Here is an 8302-nt window from a genome sequence, read left to right as displayed (position 1 = left end):
CAGTTGCTGTGTTTAATTTTAAATTAAATTTTTCGACATATTTAGCTGCCAAGCAGCACAGTTGCCCAATAGAATTGTTTCATTCCGATACAATAAGCGCTTTACATTTCCGGTAACTACCCGCACGTTTCCGTTAAAATCGTATGTATGTATATGTGTGTATGTACATAAAAACAGGAGGCGTCGGAATGGGCGTAGGTTTTTGTTTAGCAAAATGTCGAAAAGCCTAAACACGGTCACACCCACCATATTACCAGCTGGCCCCACATGTAGATGTTGGAGTTCCGAGGGATATTCCTGTCCTGCTTATGCCGCGCAAGGAGTACATTTTCTCACTAGCTCGAAAAGGATGGCAAGTATGCTAGCTGAGTCGGAAGCTTGCCTGTTTTAAAATTTCAAAAAGGAATAATATAAAAACTAAAGCATATTGGAACTCAAAACTGACAGGGACTTAAAAATAATTTACAACTATATGTCTGCTAATATTTTTAGTCTTAACACAAATTTCAATTTATTTCTTGAGCCTTATCTTTTACATTTAACTAATTTATTTACAAGATTGTGAAAAAGAGAACTCAGAAAAAATTCACGGTCTAATAATAATTGAATAATCTTGACACTTACAGAAAGATTTTTGAATTTGATCATCACTTTTTTTGAATTGTTGCTTAATTAGGTTTAAAAGGTTCTTTAAATAAAGTTAGAAGCGCTATCCCATTTTTGACCAAAGTATTAATAATCATATTAATAATGACGACCTCAGATCAATGTCGTTTACAATCAAAAATTAAGTAAGTAAGTAATTTGTAGCTTATTGTAGCAGTAGTATATTTTTAGTATTGCAGGTTCCAGGTCCATTCTAATATTACCATATGTTATTATTATTTTCAAGATTTAATATGCAGAGATTTATATCATGAAATGCCTGAAGGTGGAGGAAACAAAAGTTTTCATTAGGCTACGGTAGCACATGAAAGACAATCCCCCACAGGAAACTGAAGCAGCCAGGCAATCATCATATTATATTATCTTCACACTGGTGCTGAAGCTGGAAAGCAGCTCCCAATCGCCACGTGGCGCGTGCCAACGACACGGCTCGTGCAGAGAAAAGTTTTCCGCTTCGGCTTAGACCGCTTTAGCTACAAGAACATTATTAATAAGAATAAGGCTCATATCAACATTAGGGTATACTTATAAGAAGATCGGATGCAGTAGTATAAAATAGCAATTTGATAGGTACTGATCTTGAAGCAATTGATATTGTTTATTTGCAATTAACAATTTGTGGCAAGTTTACAAATTAAAAACCATAACAACGTTTGCAATTTTATAATTAATTAATGTATTTTTACAGTTACTGTTTTATACAATTTCAAAATATTAGTTTTGCTAGAGAAAATTCAGAAAGCGCCACCTTTTGTCAGAAAAAGCATGTTGAGTAACTGATGGTGACGTCGATATTCATGTGGAGCCTTATAACATACATTTCTTCATAAATAGCGAAATAATGTTCCGATTCGAAAAATCTTTGGTTAATCGATAGATATTGACAAAAAATGTTATACAAGGTCAAATGAAGGCATTCATAATAATATGTAATATATTTCCACGGTTATCTGATAGTCGCTGTACTCAAAAATAGAGTTTCCAACCATTTAATTTACTGTGATCTCAAAGTTTTTAGTTTTCCAGGCTTGTAGGTGTTTAGAGTGGCCGTCACCGAATGCCAAAACAAACGTGTGCTACGCAGGCATCTCTATACTCTGTCAGCGTCATCCGAACTGTTTTGGTTTTTTACTACCTAAAATCTCACACGGAAATGTCTTCATGGACTTGGCTATTGACCCTGATCAATAATACATTTAAAAAAAGCCTATATATATACGCATGTTTCTACCTATTACATACTTTTAAACTAACTTTTATCCATTAATAACGAACAAGCAGCCATTTAATTATGTGATACATAAAGCGATGGCGCTAGTCTTGATTAAAGGACACACTATTTAAACATCTTAAAAGCTTTCATCTTTAAGCTTAAACCATTATCGAGACCTGCTACTTAACAAGTAAGAAATTTACCACCACCAACACGACCTATATATGATCTAAGATGATGGCTATTACATGTAGCTAGCGTGTGTTCGGCAACAGTTGCTTTTGTGCTGAAATAAAAACGAGTCGTTCTCCTTATCGCCTGTCCGCAAGACTTCACACAGTCACGCAATTGTATTTGGGCATGGGGAACGAGAAAAAGGGCGTCGAGCTGTTTTAAAGAAACAGCGAATTCAGAAAGGAGCACAACCAATAAGAACATTCGTCAGAAGATCAACTTTCATAAAGATTTTATCGTCGTTTATCCCTAACTAGCATGGAACAACCACCTTGATTTGTTAGCGCCCTTATATAATATCTTACTGGTATTCTTGTAAAAGTTTAATAAAACGTTTATCGTCAAACAATGTTATTTGGTCAACGTTATACCCTCTATACATAGATCTTTAACCATTAACAGTGGATGTTAGGGCGAGATGTAGGAGGTATATTTATACCCTCATAGAGAATATACCTTATTAGATTCGTTAAAAAGTATGTAACAGGTAGAAAGAAGCGTATATATATTTTTGATCAGTATCAACAGCGAAGTCGAGTAAGACATGTCCGCCTGTCCATCTGGCCGTATGAACGCTGAGATCTCAGGAACTATGAGAGATACAAAGTACTCTAATGCCCACAAATCATGAAAAACTAAAATCTCAGGAATTGTTAGAGCTAGAAGGTTTGGATTAAGTATGTATAATCTTGAGATGCCAGCGCATCCCATTATTCGGCCACACCCACTCTTAGGCCCACCAAGCACGAACTGCGGTTTTAGCTTTTTATAGAAAGGCTGATATCTCGGTAACTATAAGTAATGGAAATATAGGATTAGGCATGTATCTTTTATGATGCCCCCAATTCGAGTTATTTTTCACATCTAGTGACGCCTACTCTAACGCCGCAAAACACGGAAAATAAAAAATGCATAAAAACAGGGTGCTTGGAATATGTATTTTAGAGATGCCACTGCAGCTCGATTCGATTGTTTATCCGGTCACGCCCACGCTTACGCCCACAAACCGCGGAAAACTGTGGTGTGCATAATATTATAGTGCCTCTCTTCGTTTGACCTTGTATAACATTTTTTTGTCAATATCTATCGATTTACCAAAGATTTTTAAAATTTAAAAATTATTTCGCTATTTATTTAAATTTTAAGTTTCGATTTAATTTAGTCATCTGCCAATCAATTCTGATATACCTGAGCAGTGGGCTTTAATTCATCATCCGCCCAAGGCCACTCTTACGCGAACAAACAGCGTTCATAATATCCGGGTTAAACTTTTAGTTTGACTTTAACATTTTTTTTGTGAATAAAATTCTTTACAATTTATAAACAAATCAAGTCCTATTTGCGCAGTGACCTTACAGTTCTGTGGTTCTATGTATCAACTGGATTTGAAGGCACGGCAACTGGAATGTCATAGAACCTAAAATATTTTATACATTTTTAACACGCGGCAAGTTCTGGCGGCTTGTTAGTTCGAGTTAGAACTGCACAGGCTGTCCTAAAATGTACAAGCCATCTGTTGCTTGTAGCTCTTGAATTCATGATATCCATTTATACGGACATATTCCCAAGGTCCTTATCCAAAGTATATAGCGTCTTCGTTGTTTTCTTTGACATGACATCGACGACAATGTAAGCTGGGCAATTTTGTAAAAAAAATATTGTTGAATGTCTTAAAAAATGACTCTATCCACAAAATTTCTAAAAATGTATACTTAACCATGTTAACGTTATCAACAGGGACATTATTTATAATATGACATTATCCCTTGCATATAATTTACAGAAAATTTGCTTAATCCATAATAAAACGCTACAATTATCGCACTTCAAAATTCCAGTTAGCACAGACGCACCATGAGTCTCCCACGGGGAATTCAAGTAACAAGCCATTAAACAATTAAAGCAGCACCAGACCCATCTCACCAAAACCAATGCGGAGAACCGTTCTCGGGCTAACGATTGACCAGCCAAGCATTTGGCCAGCCAACCAAAAATAAACAAAGAAAATCCTTTTGGTAAGGGCTAAAGGGGAATCCCTAAAAAGACAGCATTGGGTGTGGGTGATGTGTGTCCACGGGTGGCTCACATACGCCCTTTCAGAAAGAGGCAACCACTGTGAATATACTTCAATTATTATGAGAATACGGTGGCCGTGCCTCCCGCACCCAACCTTTACTCAACATTCCCGTTGCCTGCTGTTTGACGACTATCACTTAACAGGAGCACTTCGTGTGACAACACTCTACTAATCGCAGAGTAGGTTGAGCTCATACATAATTAAAAGAAACCATGCTGGGCTTAAAGGATTGGAGCGGGCCTTTTTATTGCCTTTTAGCAAAATTCAAAAGATACCCATAAAATAATTAATATACATTTTGTTTTGTCCACGCTTTATTGTTTATATCGGACATATTTTTTATAAACTAAGCATACATATATGTTACTTATACATATATTTTTAAAAATATGCTATGGAAACACATTTCAAATTTCAAACTTTTATTTTTCAGTATGTAATTTATTTTTACGTTAGGTCCTCCTGAGCATGAAAATTCACATACACCCTTTGTAAATAGTATGATTCAATCGCATTAGACTCAACAGAGCGAAAGAGAAAGTCTTAAAATATTATCTATGGATTAAAATCAAATTTAACAAAATAAAAGTGGTGGCAAGTGATTGCTAGTGAACAGCGCCCTTTTTCATCGTCCCATCCTTAAGGGGTATAAATTTAATACACCTAAAAGAATTTCAGGAAATTCGTAATTTTGTCAAAATATGACATACATGTTTTTAGGAACCTTATGAAACAAAAAAAAAACTTCTCAAAAACGATAACGATTCAAAAAACGATTTTAGTGTTGACCGTATTATATTTTTTTTAAATATCTTTAATATATCAATTACTATAATATAATTATTAAGTGTTCTTTACTTATGGCCTCGAATAAAAAAACCAATAAATAAAGAATTTCAGTATTCTGTTTTCGCAGGGTTATTTTTTATTACATTATTAATAACAAACATGCTTTCACAGTCTGGAATTTTACATAAGAGTTTTTCCAAAAGATTAAAAATATTTACTCTCATTCAAATGTCGCACACTATAAGGACTTACTTATGTTTTTTATACAGACACAATTTAACCCTATTACCGTTTGTTTATTACAAGCGTAATTTCACATGGTCGTGAAAACATCAGATCCGACAAATACGTATGAATGTGTATATGCTCTTAGTATTTCGAAAAAAAAAACAATAAACGTGTAAATTCAAACTCAGAATAACACAAATAAAACCATAATTGCATGTTTTCACACGAGAATCGATAGCATGTCGGCAAACCCGCTTCCCTACTTATGTCCCAAGGGTTGCACTGCTAAGATCGTGATCGAATAGTTTGAAAGTTTCCCCAAGACCATGCAGGCCCGCTGTGAAGAACAATTAGAAAGATCAAAATGTTCGATCTGCCCAAAAAAAGAAATAACAAAGACCAGAAGTTTGAAGGATTTTACGCTCCTTAGTATAGTTCTGAGCTCCAGGATTTCGGTAGAATGAGTACTGCTTTTATTGTAAGACTGCACACTGTGCTTTTCGACCTTTGATTATATACACGACTTAAGGCTAATCCTGAACCCTGTATTTCTATGTCATTATTGGTCAAACATGGTTACGTATATATACGGCACAAACAAATATTTTCTTGGACAGGATCTATAGTCGATATCTCAGGAAATATACGAGTTAGAACAGAAATCGGACTTCTTAAATATCCGTTTTTCCCAATTCTTATCGATTTATGGAAACCATTAAATTTTTGCATTATTTTGCAAACTATATACATGCTATGAAGCCTTAAGTTGACATTTTTATTTAATTGACGTCACCATCAAATAATAAATAAACCTTCATTTGACAATAGAATGGCTTGTTTCATGTTGTTAATTCACATTGATATCATTTTTATACCCGTTACTCGTAGATTAAAAGGTATATTGTATTCGTTGAAAGTAGGCAACAGTAGAAGGAAGCGTTTCTGACCCTACGGAGTATACATATTCTTGGTCAGGATCAATAGCCAAGTTGATTAAGCCATGTCCGTCTGTCCGTATGAGCGAAAGATGAGATCTCACGAACTATAAAATATAAAAAGTTGCAAATAAGCATGTAAATTCTTGAGATGCCTATGCAGCACAACTTTATTTCAGCATCCTGCCACTCACTTCCACCCTCAAATCACAAAAAAACTAAAATCTCTGAAATCTCAGGAACTAGTAAAGATAGAAAGTTCGGATTAAGCGTGTATAATCTTGAAATAAAAGCGCATCTTACGGATTTGTAGAAATGCTGATATCTCGATAACTATAAGTGATAGAAAGTATAGGATTAAGCAAGTAGTTTCCAATGATGATATTATTTTTCCCATCTATCCTAGCCCACTCCAACGTGCAAAAAATGGAAAAACCAAAAATCATTAAGATCTCGGCAACTTTAGAAGCTAGAAAATTAGGCTTAGGCAGGTTATAAGGTCTGGGCAGTTACGTAACCATGACGATTCAAAGGGTGGCAAGTTGTCAATTGCCGCTGGCAAAATTAATAATTTAAAATTTAATAAAACAGTTACGGGTATCTTGAAGTCGCGGATATTTAAGCGCACATTCAATAATATAGTATATTGTTATTAGACTTACGACAACTTACTAATCTAAAGGCTGTACTAAAATTAAAATTCCAAACATTCCATTATTCCATCTGGGATGCTAGCTCACTGCCAGGTCATATGTTCTTTTTGTGGTCACTATATGTGGGAAAAGATATAGTTCTATTGTAGAACTCGCAAAGGATAGGTGTATAAAAGATAGGTGCTGTGCGTTGGCGTAAACGTTCGAGCTGGGGCACCCTCATTCCTGCCCGTAGGCTTAACCTCGGTTTACCTTAGAGAGCAGATTTCCTTTAAGGTCCGTTGTTCTTCAAGGTACATTCCCACTTCCTGGGCTTTTTGTTGCTAGGTTTGTCTGCGCTTTAATGCGGGCAAAAACTAATTCATTTGCATTAGTTTTAACGTTTTTTGCTGGATTATCAGCGATCATAAAGAGGTGCCCAGGCATCTCAATGATCCGTAAGATTTTTCCTTTATCAGGAAACCAAGTCCATTGCCAAGTGACTAAATCCATTTTGAAATAACTACAAAAATCAGCAAAAACTGAAAAAAAAAACTTGAAAATTTCACTGTATAATGCCTACCGATCATCTTACGACTTACACTTAATAAAATAATGTAAAGAGTGTTCAAGATGAAGGTCAATCAAAAATATCCAGTTATATACGGTATTTAGTTTCACCGTTCTTTGTGTTTCAAAGCAATCTGCGTTTTAATGCTCGATATAACTAAATTATTGATTTTTAATATTTTCTAAATGTTTAACATGTCGATAACATTATATCCGTTACATTATTGCTCAGAGCTAAAGTTTAAAATTATTTTAACATGTCAGATAACACTTTTATTCAAAACACAGCAATTTTTGTTTTGTAGCTTCCTCCTTCCTGATATTTATTGCGGTTTCCGGGAAAAATATTATATACCACCAATGATTAACTATACAAAAGGAAGCTGACACTGATTTCCAACCGTCTACTTTACAATTTATGCTTTAATGTCGAAAGTGTGAACGACCCGCATCACTTTTACCACGCGGTAAATTTAACGCTAGTTTTTTACTATTAAATGGCAAATGGCAAAATTCATACTTTACCGGCATTAATTCGGATAAACCTATAATTACTATGTACTATCGTAATTCCATAGATAAATTAAATAAAAAAGCTTAGATGCGTTTTACATATAGGCATAAGTACATACGTTCATACGAATATCTGCCAATTGTTTTGTATGTACATACATATATGTACATACATACATGTTCATTCATTCGGGCTATTCCAAACAATTTGTGACAAAACTATTTGTGGTGCAACGCACCGCATCAAACAAATCCACATGCTATAAGGTGTAATGATCACATATTTTATTTGTTTTTATATATGTACCTATGTATGTGCATAGTCAATAAAATAATAAAATAATAATAATAGCCCTCCTAGCCCACGCTCTGAAGATTTTTAGATTTCATTGTCATGCCAAATAAATGACTGTTGAGCTGCTTGCATGTATGCATACATACATAA

Source organism: Drosophila eugracilis, unplaced genomic scaffold (genome assembly GCF_018153835.1).
Source record: "Drosophila eugracilis isolate 14026-0451.02 unplaced genomic scaffold, ASM1815383v1 contig_340, whole genome shotgun sequence".
In the NCBI taxonomy this organism is placed as follows: Eukaryota; Metazoa; Arthropoda; class Insecta; order Diptera; family Drosophilidae; genus Drosophila; species Drosophila eugracilis.
The sequence above is the reverse complement of the archived record's forward strand: the minus strand, read 5'-3'. Positions refer to the sequence as shown.